The sequence below is a fragment of the Cibotium barometz genome, chromosome 12 (assembly GCF_041138505.1).
Source record: "Cibotium barometz isolate CiBa-2024 chromosome 12, ASM4113850v1, whole genome shotgun sequence".
Taxonomy (NCBI): domain Eukaryota; kingdom Viridiplantae; phylum Streptophyta; class Polypodiopsida; order Cyatheales; family Cibotiaceae; genus Cibotium; species Cibotium barometz.
The window spans coordinates 20706892-20722315 of NC_141057.1; the positions used below are offsets into that span (position 1 = coordinate 20706892).

At 38.4% G+C, this 15424-nt stretch overlaps 1 pseudogene; it reads left to right on the plus strand.

Annotated features, from left to right (window-relative positions):
- The first annotated feature begins 1066 nt into the window (after nucleotides 1-1066).
- Nucleotides 1067-1864, plus strand: LOC147633163 (agamous-like MADS-box protein AGL5 pseudogene; annotated as a pseudogene).
- The last annotated feature ends 13560 nt before the right edge of the window (nucleotides 1865-15424 follow it).

Consider the following 15424-nt stretch of genomic DNA (forward strand, 5'->3'; position numbering starts at 1 on the left):
CATGTATGGATGCCAATGTATTAATAGAGGACGTGACATTTTTATTTTTTTAAAAGGGCCTTTGTAAACTTGTACTCCAATGTAGTTTGTGATACAAATGCAAATCCCTATGATTTTAGGAATAATGGGTTATTTTGGTTATACACACCTAGTTTATGGTATCTTGACATTAGGATCTTATTTGAAGTTGTAATCATAATTTAAGAACATCAATCAAAGTTTTTTAATATTTATTTAGTTATTGAAAGCCTTATCAAATTTATAAATTAAGGAACCATATTCTACCATTGTAACTCCGTTAATACTAACATGTATGCATGTGTCTCACTTAGGAGTTTGGTCATACTTTAATTTTTTTATTATGAAAATTTAAGAATGTTTTCATGAATCAATAATCCCACAACTTGTAGTAGACAAGATTTTATGATTTATGAGTTTTTTTTTGAAGTTTGTATTATGGGACCAAAATTTTGTTTCACGTTAATTAATTAACTAGTTAGTAGTGTACGCGGGTAAATTTCACAACAATAAAGGCAGAAAACGGAGTACAAATGGGGTAAACGTATACTTACGGAGCCTTACAAAGACTTAAGGCCGAAGGCGACAATTAACCTATGTTGGTTAACCGATCTTGGATTTTATATCTTGTTTTTTTTTGTTGCAAAAGGCTTCTGAGTTCAATCTTTCTTTATTTGTTGAATTTAAGAATCATCATGGTCCATGGATCTTGATAATGGAGGCACGCGGTGTGGTCCTCTAGCAATGTAAAAAATATCGAAAAAAGGGGGTACAAGAGACATGAATGGTGGTACCGTGGGTGGGTAGAACGGGAAAGTGAAGCAAAAGAAAAAAGAAAAAAGAAGAAAAGCTTCGGTTTCGTTTTCAGGCGGTACTGCTCCCAGACGACGACGTAGGACGACTATACAGGGAAAAATTCAATTTATAAATAATGGAAAACCGGAACATGGATTCAATTCCAAGTAAAGAAGCGTCCTTTAATTTGTTGACAAAAAAAGGTTCTGTAATAATGCGCGAGGCTTAATTTGTTTTTCCTGTGGAGATGGGGCTTGCGCTTTTAAGCCTGATCGTTCCTGGCGTGTTAGGTTTCTTCTCCTCATCTTCTAAGTATAAGTAGATTAGGCGTTGTGCACAGGCCTTGCTGTGAATAGGAAGCATAGCCTGTATCTTCTCGGGATATAATTTCTCCCTGTGCACGTTACCGCTGAGAAGAATGGCGGCCGGTGCAATGGTTCAAGCTCCAGCTGAAGATGCCCACGCAACAGTTGCTCCAGCAGTGCAAGCACAAGAGCGCGATCACGCGGAGACCCAGTACACACACGACGACGACGACGATCGTTGCCTGGACCTGCTGCAGCAGTCGTTCCATAAGATTAATGTTCCTGCCCCAGCTCCTGCTGGTGTCCCTCGCGGCAAGATCCAGATCAGACGAATCCATAACACCACCAGCCGCCAAGTCACCTTCTGCAAGCGTAGGAATGGGCTCCTCAAGAAAGCCTACGAGCTTTCTGTTCTTTGCGATGCCGAAATCGGCCTCATCATCTTCTCCACCACCGGCAAACTCTTCGAGTTCGCAAGCTCCAGGTACGATTTCTCCAAATTGAAGCTTCTCGTATATTCTTGAGGTTGTCCTACTGCGCTGGTAGGCGACATTCATTCGCTGAAGTTTTTCCCACTTGAGCTAATCGTCATATGTCTGTGTGTACATGGAAGCAAGCACGCACGCACACGTGCACGTCCCACGTGTATATGCTCAAGTTTTCATTGTTATATGTGTTTGACCTCTTGAAATTTTCCGCTTGTGTACGTGCATATTGCATGACTGCACAGTGGCACACATGCACATCCTGTGTATTTTTAGTGTATATTTACATACATACTTACTACTTACATGTATGTATGTATATCTGTATGCATTTATGTGTATTGTAATGTGACCGAATCGAACCCTTGAGGACAGAAGATCAAGAGGGCTTTTCATTTGAAGAGGGTGAGTATAGAAGATGTACAGAGGAAGACAAACCAATCATCCTTCCTGTCATGAGTGATTATCACATACCTTACATTCATGTGCTTTGTCCCACCTTCTTGCCATGTAGTCATCATTGTTTCGAGAAGTATTTCCACTCTAGACATGGCTCTAAAGTCGCCTTTTTCTTTACCCATGTAAGGATCTTCCATAGGCATATCTCCTTATTTATCTTAAGCCATAGCTATAAGGGCTCTGTAAGATTCATAGAGGCAATGATAGAGTCAATGCAAAGATCAAAGGTCTTGAAATTTCCATCAAGGATTCTCAAAGGCAATAACAATGGGTACCCATCCTTGTGAAGCATGCTAAATTGTAGGGTAACCTCGTGGACACATTACTAGCATCATTTATACCCATGGCTCTAAAATTCTATTAAAGTGTGTGTCTACCTAGTAATCATACCAGAGAAAAAAACACTTGAGCCTAAGATATATCATCTAAATATCCTTTATAAGTAGTATGGTCATAAGCAATTTTCTAATTTGGGTTTCTATGCTTAAAAGTAGTTGTTAATAGAAGTACTTGATTAAGAAAAACTCCAAAAAATAAGAATCAGATTGCTTGAAAGTATAGCAAACTTGAATTTTTAAAAGAATTTTAGATACTCCTCAAACACTTAATTCTTTCAAATAACTACTCTGGCATGTGTGTAGTGCACATGCATTGACACACCCACATATGTATGCATCAATATACACGTGGAGATGCGTTAAACCTCAAGTGTGGTTTTTTAATTTGGAGGCTATTGAGAAAAAAGGATAGCTAAGATGTGTGGCTGGCCATGACTCCTAACACAAAAGGTCATGGTTTAGCTTTGTAGAATGTCTAAAAGAAAATATGAATATTCTATTTGCCTATCCTTTTTTCTTGTGATCATTCTATATGGATCATGAAGAAGCTTGAAGGTTAAGCCTGAAGGAAACAAAAGAGCACACTTTGATTGTGAACTTGATAAACACAAAGTATGCAGTGTGTAATATTAATAACCTTGGTTAATAAAGATATTTCATCTTCATCTTTGCAAGGTAGATCCTAACCTTGCTAGACATCTAGATTACAACATGATAGACATCTAGATTACAACATGATAGACATCTAGATTACAACATGATTTTGCAAAAAACATTTGAGACTAAGCTTTGATGAGGATGAATAAATCATAGTATCGATTAACTCACCATTATTTATATGGATATCCACACTTTAGGAAATTTAGGAATTGAAGTAAGAAACGTACTTTTTATCCAACTTAATGGAGTCCTGGGTCTCCTTAATATCTTTGATAGCCTAGCTCATATAAGTTGATGTTTGATTACCTTAATGACGCATATGTTTCCCACAACTAATCTTTTGATAAGGGTATCAAGGAAAAAAATTAATATCATGAAGATCCTCGGTTATTACTTTTAAAACAATAAAAGAATCTCAAATTTTGGTTTACATTTAAAAAGTTAACTTTGAAAGGGCTCAAAAAGTTATATACTTTATCAAAGTAAGGATGAAAAATAAGGTAAGACTTAAAGTTTGAGTGCAAGTTCCTAGTAGCCAGTAGTAGCCATACATCTTTGATTTAAAATATTTATCAAAATAAGGTAAGACTTGAAGTTTTAGAGTGCAAGTTTCTAGTAGCCCCTAGCATTTGTGATATATGGTGTTTTTTAATGTTTACAAGTCTATCTCTTCCTCCTTCCAAGATTGTGAAGGATTATTAACATACATGAAAACAGAAAATCCATGTCTCTCAAATAACATTTCTTATGTTTATCTAAGAGTCTCTAGGTTGAGTTACTCTTTCACAGTTGAAACAAATCCTTTATGCTACTTATGCATTATTCCTCTATTTGATGTATAAAATTGATATATCCAAGGTAACCTTGCATTTATGGATGGACAAAATGTTGTTTGCTTGATGAAGCCACTTCCATGTGTTGGTAGATGACCTTTATAGGACGATTAACATATCCATGCCAGCCTTGCATTTGTGGATGCACAAAATGGTGTTTGCTTTACTGAAGCCACTTCCATGTGCTAATAGATACATGCATAAAGAACATTGACTGACAACATACCATAAAGACGATGATCACTAAATATTGTTTAAAATTTATCGATATATGAATATATGTCTATGAATAGATTACACTTTGTGCTTACTAGGAAGATAACATCAAGTGTCATACAAAATCGTCATTCTATTATTCGATAAATTGTTAGTATCTACAACTAGAACGAATACTACGAACAAGGTATGAACTAACATATACTATTATGAGCTATTTATGAAGCTAACATGTGGCACACTGTGCATTGATCATTGAGATCAGACCCACAAAACAGCAAGAGGTGGATTGTGAGGATAAGTAGTTATACAAATTTAGATGGTAAAACTAATTGATATGAATATTCTAATCTAGTTCTATCTTGTGGATTGTAGATATGCACTTTTATTACTTGTGCATTCAAGCAAACATCTCAATACATTTGAATCTAGCATAAAGATGAGAGAATAATGGATTCTTCTATCTAAGTACTACTACTGGCTTTGTATCTATGATTTCTTTAGAGTCATACAGGTAGCTAAGACTAAGACTGCTTTGTATCTATGATCACTTTAGATTCATGCTGGAAGCTAAGATTACTTTCTATCTATGATTTGTTTAGAGTCATGCTAGTAGCTAAGATTTCTTTATATCTAAGTACTGCTATCGACTTCATATCTATGATCTCTTTAGAGTCATGCTAATAACTAAGACTTATTTTTATTTAAGTACTGGAACCGACCTTGTATATCTATGATCTCTTTAGAGTCATACCAGTAGTGAAGATTGCTTTTTATCTAAGTATTGCTATTGAATTTGTATCTATGACCTTTTTAGTCATGGTAGTAGCTAAGACTTCTATGAACCTATAATCATTTGAATGGACTACAATGGCACAAAAAGCATGGGGGAAGTTGAGAATAAACCAATGTTGAAGCGAGAAAAACCCCTTGCGGTAGAGAATATGCATATGGCTCTCTAATAGTTGCTAGAAACAATGACCTAGTTGCAAGAGGATCAATAAAAGACCAATTTGTTAGGTAGAGTAGGTTGTGAGCTACCAAGGTCTCAACACATGTATAAATGTACAACATGTTTGCTTATGATTTCCAAACTTATCCTGTCCATTTTTGTGAGTTTCACCTATTTTTGCACGTTGGCAATATGTTGTTAGATAAACACAAATCTTCTTCATGTTGTACCTGCATTCTCACCACATATCCATCTAGCTTTGTACCCACCATGTGTAACGGTGCCTCTTCATGCTCACCTTCTATATAGTCCCAATAGCCCTTTCCCATCAGGAAATTTGTCAGCCTGAACCTCCAAGCATGGAAGTTATTCTTATTAAGCTTCTCAGCAACAATCTGGGTTATGTCATCATTTGACATCTTGCCAGACACACAAATTTACTAGAAACAACACTCTGGTTTGTCCTACACAAACTGCTGTATTTTCTACAGCGGTAGTGTAGTAGACTCAAATGTCACAACCAGTGACCTCACTGTGCATACATACACCCAATGGTAACTGTTGACCTCCTTGCAGCACACACAGTGTCTGCACAGCCAATCTGTCTTCATGCAGTTCTTAAAATAGAGTTTTACAGAGAATCGATGACTTACCCGCACTGCTTGAAATCGCTTGCTTTTTGAAAAACGGAGGTCGAGACGCATCCGAAACGTATTTTCGGCCCAAAAATTGAAGTCCGATAGGACAGCATAGTTTTCCTATAGCTTTACTCCCATGAAGAAAGATCCTCAATCAGAGATCGTTTGTCGGTGCCTCCTGTAGAGCTCCCGACAGGGTGTAGTTGCCAACACAAATAGGGAAGAGTAGTTGAAGCTCGTGCCCTCATACCGCTTCTTATGCTTCTCTTGCTTACAGCTCAGCCCTTAGCATGAACCAGGCTTTGATACCATGAAAAGATGTAAGGGAGAAGAGAGCTTGAGCTCTTGCAAGCACACACACACACTCACAAAACCCTAATAGAGAACACACAAGGTGAGAGACTGAAAATCTTCTTTTTCTTCACTCAACAACACTCAACACACCATATACAAAGATAAGAGTACACACAATAAAAAGGTACTCAACCAAATACATACTAGGGTTCTCTATAGTGTGAACCCAACTAAACAAGCTGGCACTATAACTATGCCAGTCTCTAGAATGGCCGTCACACAGCCTGTCATCGCACTGGCCGCATATCACCCATGATCTCACCAACCATGCCAGTGGTGTAAGTGTGGGGCCTATCCCCTAGGCGGGTCATCAGTGTCCACCGCCTCACTAGATGAGCTCGATATCTCAATAGCGTTAGGGAGAGATAAGCAAGAGAAAGACTCAATTGCACAATGGGAGAGTATGTTGTATTATGAGGGAAATTCACTTATATACATGACCATAAGTGTTAACACTTAAACTATGGTCGACCGGGCACTTTAGGCTCATAAGAGGCCTAATGCTATTACAATGACTACTGTAATTATATATCCATGAAGTACATCACTTGGGACTTCATTTTGCATGCTACCACATGCTATTGAAGTTGGAATCACCTTAAGTATTCCATTAGACCATTATGGGCATTTGTCCAAGTTGTAGCTTTGAACATTATTGCTTCAGATCTTGAATGTATGAACTTTTGGTGTATCTACCTTGACTTTTTGATGTAAGATAATGGTAGCAGCTCTTGTTAACCCTAGGAATGGGATAACATTCTCCTCTTCCTGATGGCGATTGCGTTCTCATGATCACGTAAAAAACTATCCTTGCACAAAACTCCACTCTGCGATCTGATCCAATAATGCATTTATCGAATTTATAAAAAACAAAACCTTAATACTTCATGGCCAAAAAACCCTACAAACTCATGGCTACGGCCAAAAACCCTGCAAACTCACAAAAATCCAACTCACGAATTTTCAACTCACGGGTTTCCAACTCACAAAAATGCATCTCACAAGTTTCCAACTCACGGATTTCCACCTCACAGAAATCCAACTCATGAATTTTCATCTCATGGAAAGCTAACTCATGGATTTTAACCTCACGGAAATCCAACTCGTAGATTTCTAACTCACAGAAATCCACCTCATGGAAATCCAAATCCAACTCACAGAATTAGATCTCACGGGTTTACCCTGATTTACCCCTCAGGGCCTGCATTTTCATGATACTTAATTTGACCCTATCATATCTCACACCACTAATACACTTTCCATTACAATTAACCTTCTTACCATTAAAAAAGAAGAGAAAAAAGACAACAAGGCATGGTACATATCCCACCAGTTTATGGATTGGTCTTTTTTTCTATGTATAGATGTCAACCTCTGACCCAGAAGTCCCAGAGACCTCCGCGATGACACAAGCCAGTGCAATAGGATCCCTGGTGAGCTAAAAGAAAAGACCAACATGGGGCCCGTAGATGAACTACCTGGGTCTATATGCCTAGGCTTTCCATGGTACCATCATTAACAAAGAGATCCACACGGCCCATGGAATGGTGACTTTGCAGTACCATAGCCCGGAGTGCCTCCAGATTCTAGAAGAGGCAGAAGTTAAAGACAAGCTAGAGAAGGTGGGCCTCGGCGGGAGGATGGCATAGGTTCTCACTCGGAACATAGACATAGAAATATGTGCAGAGGATATAAAGACATACGACAAAGTCACCAAGAGGGGGACAGGGATAAATATTAAAAGTAGATGGCACCACTGAGTAAGTATTGGTCACATAAGAATCAATACGTGAGGCTCTCTAGCTCCCACCTCCAGTAAAAATCCATAAACATGCCTTTGACACAGGTACTAAACCATGTGGCTCAGAGGCCTCTCCCAGAACTAGAATCAAAAGAGCGAATGCAATTGGCACTCCTCAGAGAGCAACCAACACTAACTGCTATAGAAATGCAAGGACAAGCTATACTCATAGAGAATAAAGCGATAATGAAGGAGATAAAGAGGAAGGAAAAAGAAGATTAAAAGGAAGATGAGAGGCTTCATACCAGATGTTGCGCAAGAAACACACAGAATTGAGGCTGAACTCGAATAGAAAATAAAATAGGCTTTTGTGGACGGTGTTGTGGAGTACTTTTCTTTTTTCTTGACCTTTGAGTGTTGCATAGAGGAAGAGGTTTTGACTCTTTAGCAACAAGTAGCTTCTTATCCACCTACATTTTCATACCATTAAGATACCTTGATTTTGTTGTCTTAATAGTCACTAGAAACATTTCGAGGTTTTTGACGTTTTAAGATTTTTGAGGTTTCAGGACAAAACGTTTCGTCTTTCGGCTAAGGAACGCGGAGGTTCCATAGTTTTTTCTATATAAATACAATAAAATGATTTAGAACTTGTAGTTTGTAGAAATATTTGTAGGCCTACCTAGTGCTATCTAGGCACTTACAATATGGTAAAAACTTAGACAATTGTGGTCACAATTGGACAATTGGGGAGTTGTGAAATTGTGACTTGTGAGAAATTGGGCAATTGAGGAATATTGAAAAATTTGTGAGAAATTGTGGGAGAGAGGAGGAGGAGGAGGTGTTAAAGTATGCAAGCTCAATACAATCTCTTCACAAAGGTTGATTGAGCAAAGTCAAGGTTGTTACCTTGATGGTGATATGTTGTAATGTACATGCCTAAGGTCATAGATTGATAGCACACATCACGTGTGCATGGTTGGTGAAAGAGACTCCTTCAATCAAGGAGAAAAATTCTGGATGCTAACTTTGCTGTATGCAAGTTTAAAGTATTAATATCTCTCAATCCACCCGTTAACTTTTGGAGCAATTAAGAGATGAATTGTTTCTCTCTTTATGGAAAACAACCTCACCATTGGGATCTTCTAGATCAGATATCTAGAATGATATATACAGCCTGCAAGTTAGCTGTCTACCTACCTGCAGAATTCTGAACTGCACCTACCTACCTACTTGGCGACCTCAATAACTAAAGAAGATTGATCCTCCAGCTCATGGAGTGTGAAGAATAGTTGTTCCCCATATTATGGAGCATCTACCTACAAAAGGATTGGTCGTGATTCACTCACAAGGGTGAGATACATCAGTTCTTCTACAGTTGTAGTTTGCAGTCCTGGACATAGTTGGAGAGTGAGACACACACATACTGTGTAGTGTTGAGAGTGCAGTGTGGTGCTGATTGTAGCCAACACTCTTGCTATTATATGCATTGACATATCAGAGCTTATTGAGCCTCTTGGTATTAGTTTTGGGTTTGGGGATTAGCCCATGATTTGCACGTAGTAGTCATTGCTACTCTACTCCATTGAATAAAAGTGTAGTATTGTTTCTTCCATATTGGAATTGTCTTGTTGATTGAGAACGTGTATCATTTTCTCTCCATATCCAATTCTTTTCATGGTATCACAGCAGGCATCTTAGAGTCTTGCCTTACGTGAGTGAAAATCCGCATTCATTGCTTTGTTTGCTTGAAGCAGAGAATGGCACCTAGTCTGCACAGTCTACACTTGGAGGTAGCTAAGAAGCTCAATGGAACCAACTATGCCACTTGGAAAGTGAAGATGGAATCACTCCTATTCTTTCAAGATTGTTGGGAGATAGTTTCTATGGATAGACCGGATGAAGCTGATGAGGAAGCATTGGCAAAATGGGACAAGAAGGCCATGTTTGTAGTCCATATGATGAAGCTGAGTGTCAAGGATGATATTCTCAGCCATCTAATGGATGTGAAGACTCCTAAGAAAGCTTGGGAGACCTTGAAGAACATCTATGAGTCAAAGAGTACGTCAAGGCAAATTGCTTTGAGATCGGAGCTTACCAATAGAAAGAGGAATAAAGGAGAGACTACTATAGACTTCATCAAAAGAGTGAAAGATCTACATCAACAATTGGTTGCTGTTGGAGACAAAATGATAGATAATGAGCTATCTACAATCATCATTCATGGCTTGAAGGAAGGATATGAGGGCCTTGTTCAAGGTCTCATCATTCTAAGGCAAAAACCATCACTAGATGAGATGGAGCAGATTCTTAGGGATGAGGATCAAAGACAAGCAGCTATGAAGAACATTCATGATGGTGGTGGCTCTACAAGTGCTTCTACAAGCACAAATGATAAAGCCCTTCTTTCAACAAGAGAAAGAGGAAGAGTCAACACTCAAAGAGGAAGAGGAAGACATCAGCCCAATCAACTCAACTACAACATGGATCAACAATCTCATGAATGTAACCATTCTTCTTATGGAAGAGGAGGCCATTCCTCTAGAGGTAGAGGAAGAGGTAGAGGTAGAGGCTATCAAAGTTCAATTAAATGTTACTATTGTTCCAAATATGGACACTATGAAAAAGATTGCAAGAAGTAGCAAGTTTATTTGAAAAGAAGATCAGCTAGTTTTGCTCGTGATGAAGGAAGCTCTCATGGATTCTCTAATGAAAATTCTCTACTCTCCATTCAGGAGATTACTCAAGACAATAGTGTGGAAATTAGAATGAAATAAGAACCATGCTGGATTGATAGTGGGGCAAGTTCCCACATGACTTCTCATGCTGAATATTTCTCTAAGCTAGATTCTACTCATGATGGTAATATTTACACTGCAGATAGTACTCCTAATGCTATCACAAGTAAAGGAGATATACATGTTCAACTCAACATAGGGCTGAAAAGGAAACTTGGAGATGTCCTCTTGGTACCCTCACTTACCAAGAACCTAGTCTCAGTTGGAGCTATGACAGAAAAAGGATTCAAAGTGGAGTTTGAAGGCCAGCAATGTCTTATTGAAGATGCAAAAGATCACTACAAGGTAGTAGCCAAAGGAAAGAGGCATGGAAAACTCTTAAAACTTGATGGATCACCTTCAGCATTTGCAGCCATACAAGATGAAAGATTAGCCTTTCTTTCTCCTACCGAACTATGGCATAAAAGGTATGCACACTTGAATTTCAATAGCATGTGTATGTTGAAGAATCACAGCATGGTTTTGGGCATACCATCTCTACAAAGGATTGGCAAAGTGTGTGAGGCATGTTGCATTGGAAAGCAATCAAGAACTAGATTCTCAAGAAGTACAACTAAATCAAGAGGGATCCTTGATCTCATTCATGCAGATGTATGTGAATCAGGCCATACACCTTACATAGGTGGACATACATACTATGTTAGTTTCATTGATGATTTTTCCAGATATACTTGGGTATTCTTCATGAAATCAAAGGATGAAGTATTTGATATTTTCAAGCATTTTCATATCATGGTTGAGACTATGACAGGTAGAAGAATCAAGCTTCTAAGATCTGATAATGGAGGGGAGTTCTTATCAAATGAATTCAGCAACAAGTACCTTCTACAACATGGGATACGAAGGCAGCTTTCTTGCAGCCACATCCCTCAGCAAAATGGTGTGGCAGAGAGGAATAATCGGACACTGTTTGAGGCAGCAAGATGTATGCTAAAGGATAAGCAACTTGCTAACTACTATTGGGCTGAAGCAGTCAATACTGCTTGCTACTTGATGAACCGGTCACCTACAGAAGTGTTGAAAGGCATTACACCATATGAAGCATTCTATGGAACCAAGACTCAGGTATAATATTTAAGAGTGTTTGGATGTTTAGCTTTTGCTCCTATTCCTGATGTAAACAGGAAGAAACTTGATGATAAATCAAGAAAATGTGTATTTGTTGGATATAGTAGTGTGAGTAAAGTCTACAAGCTTTATGATCCAATCAAGAGAGAAACTTTTGTCTCAAGAGATGTCATATTTGATGAGAATGCAAGCTGGAAATTAGCTCAATTTTCAGATTTGGATGCATCTTCTTCCACATCTATCAAAGCACAAGTGCCAGGTTCTATAGAAGATGTTACTATTGAAGAATTGGAGGAAGAAGATGAAGAGCATCAAGCAGCTTTAAGGAGGTCTACAAGGGATAGAAGGCAACCCCAAAGATTGACCTTTCATAGAGGTAATAAATTAGATTTTGAGCAATGCAATTCTGCTTTTCTTACATCAGTTTTGCAGCATGATGAACCTACTGCATATAAGGATGCATGTGGTAAAAAGGAATGGATGGATGCTATGGATAAGGAGATGAATGCCTTACATAAGAATGACACTTAGGATTTGTGTCAACTCCCACCCAACAAACAAGCAATTGGTTGTAAATGGATCTACAAGCTAAAATTTAATAAGGAAGGTCACATTGATAGGCATAAAGCAAGGTTGGTTGCTAAAGGTTTTGCTCAAGAATATGGTATTGATTATGAAGAGACATATGCTCCTATAGCCAAGATGAGTCCCATTAGGTTGTTGCTCTCTTTGGCTGCTCTTCACAAATGGAAATTGTGGTAAATAGATGTCAACAATGCCTTTCTCAATGGACAGCTTGAGGAAGAAGTCTATATGAAGCAACCAGAGGGATATGTTGCTGTAGGTCAAGAGCATTTGGTATGCAAGCTGAAAAAGAGCTTATGTATAGACTGAGGCAAGCTCTACGAGCTTGGTATGGAAGAATAGATAACCACCTCAAATCTCAAGGATTTTCCAAGAGTAATGCCGACCATACTCTCTACTACAAGATTAGAGGGGATGATATTGTTGTTGTTTTACTTTATGTGGATGATTTGATTTTAACAGGAATCAATGATGCTTTGGTGGTGGATGTGAAGTCCAAACTCTCTCGTGAGTTTGAAATGAAAGACCTTGGATACTTGCATTATATTCTTTGTCTTGAAATCAATCGAATGAAGTTAGCTGACATAGTCATTTCACAACAAAAATATCTTCAATCCATCCTTGAAAGATATGGTATGACTAACTCCAAAGCTATTTCTACACCCATGGAATCATCCCTCAAGCTTACGAAGGATGAAAATGGTGTTCTTTGTGACGCTACAGTGTATAGACAGCTCATTGGTTCTCTCATTTACTTGACTATCACACGACCTGATATTTGTTTTACTGTAAATTCACTTGCTCAGTTTATGCTCAGTTTATGCAAAGCCCAAAAATGTCTCATTGGGTTGCATGCAAAAGAATTCTACGATACTTGAAAGGTACTCAACATTGGGGTATCTTATATGCAGGTGTGATAAGCTGAATTTACATGGTTTTAGTGACTCTGATTATGTTGCAGACTTGGTTTCTAGAAAGAGCATTAGTGGTAATGCTTTCTTTCTTGGAAACGGAGCAATTTCTTGGTATTCCAAGAAACAAAATACTGTTAGTCTCTCATCTACAGAGGCTGAATACAAAGCTTTCACTACCTCAGCTTGTGAAGCTATATGGTTAAAGAGATGCTTGCAAGAACTTGGTTTTTATGGATCTTGTGATCCCACTCTTATCTTTTATGACAATACATCAGCTAAATCTTTGGCAAAGAATCCTATCTTGCATCAACGCACTAAGCATATCGAGGTTCGAGAGAACTATAATAAAGAGAAAGTGCATGATGGTGATATAGTGTTGCATCATTGCAATACGAAGGAAAATGTTGCTGATATTTTTACTAAGGCTCTAGGCAAAGAGCTCTTCTTCAAGCATCGAGCAGGACTTGGCATGATGGAGCTTCCCTTAAGGGAAGGAGTTTGGAAGTAAGGGAAGGCTCATTATGGAAGGCTTCAATGTCTTTCTATCATGGATTCGCTATTTAGATTTCTTTTTCATTTCATTTGTTTCAGAGTTGTATTCCAAGATGTTCAGAGATAATGTTGAACTTGAGGGAAGGTGTTAAAGTATGCAAGCTCAATACAATCTCTTCACAAAGGTTAATTGAGTAAAGTCAAGGTTGATACCTTGATGGTGATATGTTGTAATGTACATGCCTAAGGTCATAGAATTGACTTTGGATGTATCTTTGATAGCACACATCACGTGTGCATGGTTGGTGAAAGAGACTCCTTCAATCAAGGAGAAAAATTCTGGATGCTAACTTTGTTGTATGTAGGTTTAAAGTATTAATATCTGTCAATCCGCCCGTTAACGTTTGGAGCAGTTAAGAGATGAATTGTTCCTCTCTTTATGGACAACAATCTCACCGTTGGGATCTTCTAGATCAGATTTCTAGAATGATATATACAGCTTGCAAGTTAGCTGTCTACCTACCTGCAGAATTCTGGATTGCACCTACCTACCTACTTCCATATTATGGAGCATCTACCTACAAAAGGATTGGTCGTGGTTCACTCACAAGGGTGAGATACATTAGTTCTTCTACAGTTGCAGTTTGCAGTCCTGGACATAGTTGGAGAGTGAGACACACATACTGTGTAGTGTTGAGAGTGTAGTGTGGTGCTGATTGTAGCCAATACTCTTGCTATTGTATGCATTGACATATAAGAGCTTATTGAGTCTCTTGGTATTAGTTTTGGGTTTGAGGATTCGCCCATGTACGTAGTAGTCATTGCTACTCTACTGCATTATAAAAGTGTAGTATTGTTTCTTCCATATTGGAATTGACTTGTTGATTGAGAACGTATATCATTTTCTCTCCATCTCCAATTCTTTTCAAGAGGAGGAGAATAAGAAGGGGTGACTACAAATTGGGTGCAAGAGACAGCATGCAAGAAGAGGTGACTGTACATAGAGAGAGAGAGAGAGAGAGAGAGAGAGAGAGAGAGAGAGAGAGAGAGAGAGAGCAACATTAAAAAAAACACTTAGTATTTTTAAAAAAAAGATAATTTATTTTTTTTAGAAACGGAAAAAAATTTCATTTTTGAAACGAGTTTACGGTGTTTTGATCGTTTCGGGGTTTGGGAGTTTCTCAGTCCAAAAACACGTTTCTAGGTGGTTATGGTTATCTAAATGTATTTTTATTTTTGGTTGAAGTGGAAGGTTTGGGGCTCTCCTTGATTTTGGTTGGTGCTAAGGTTACAGGTTTGGGACTCATGTGCATTGTTGACGATGATGAGGCTAGAGTCTCTTGTGGAGTGGTATTTGATGATGAGGCTTTTCAGCCTGTGGTTCTCTTCTTTGGTGAGGTTTGTTGATGAAGAGGCATAGGCTTCAGGGATTTTCCTTTGAGTTCCTTGTTAGATAGTTGCGCATGGGAAACTTCTTCAGGAATGGAAGGGGATTGCGAGATTGTGACATTGGACTTTGTTGGTGAGGATGGGGTTGAAGGAGTAGATGCTTTATCAGAGTTGGTCATTGATGCAAATGGTAGGTCATTGTGTAAAGGGGCTTTTCTGGAAGAGGCTTGTAAATTTTTTTATTTAACATCATAGAAATCCATTAGGGTTGGATCCTCTTCCTTGCAGTATGGTATTATCAACTTTGTGCCATTGATCGTCATGATGATCATATCACTGGTACAGCACAATGGTGCTTGGACAACAACAATCCATTTATGTCCC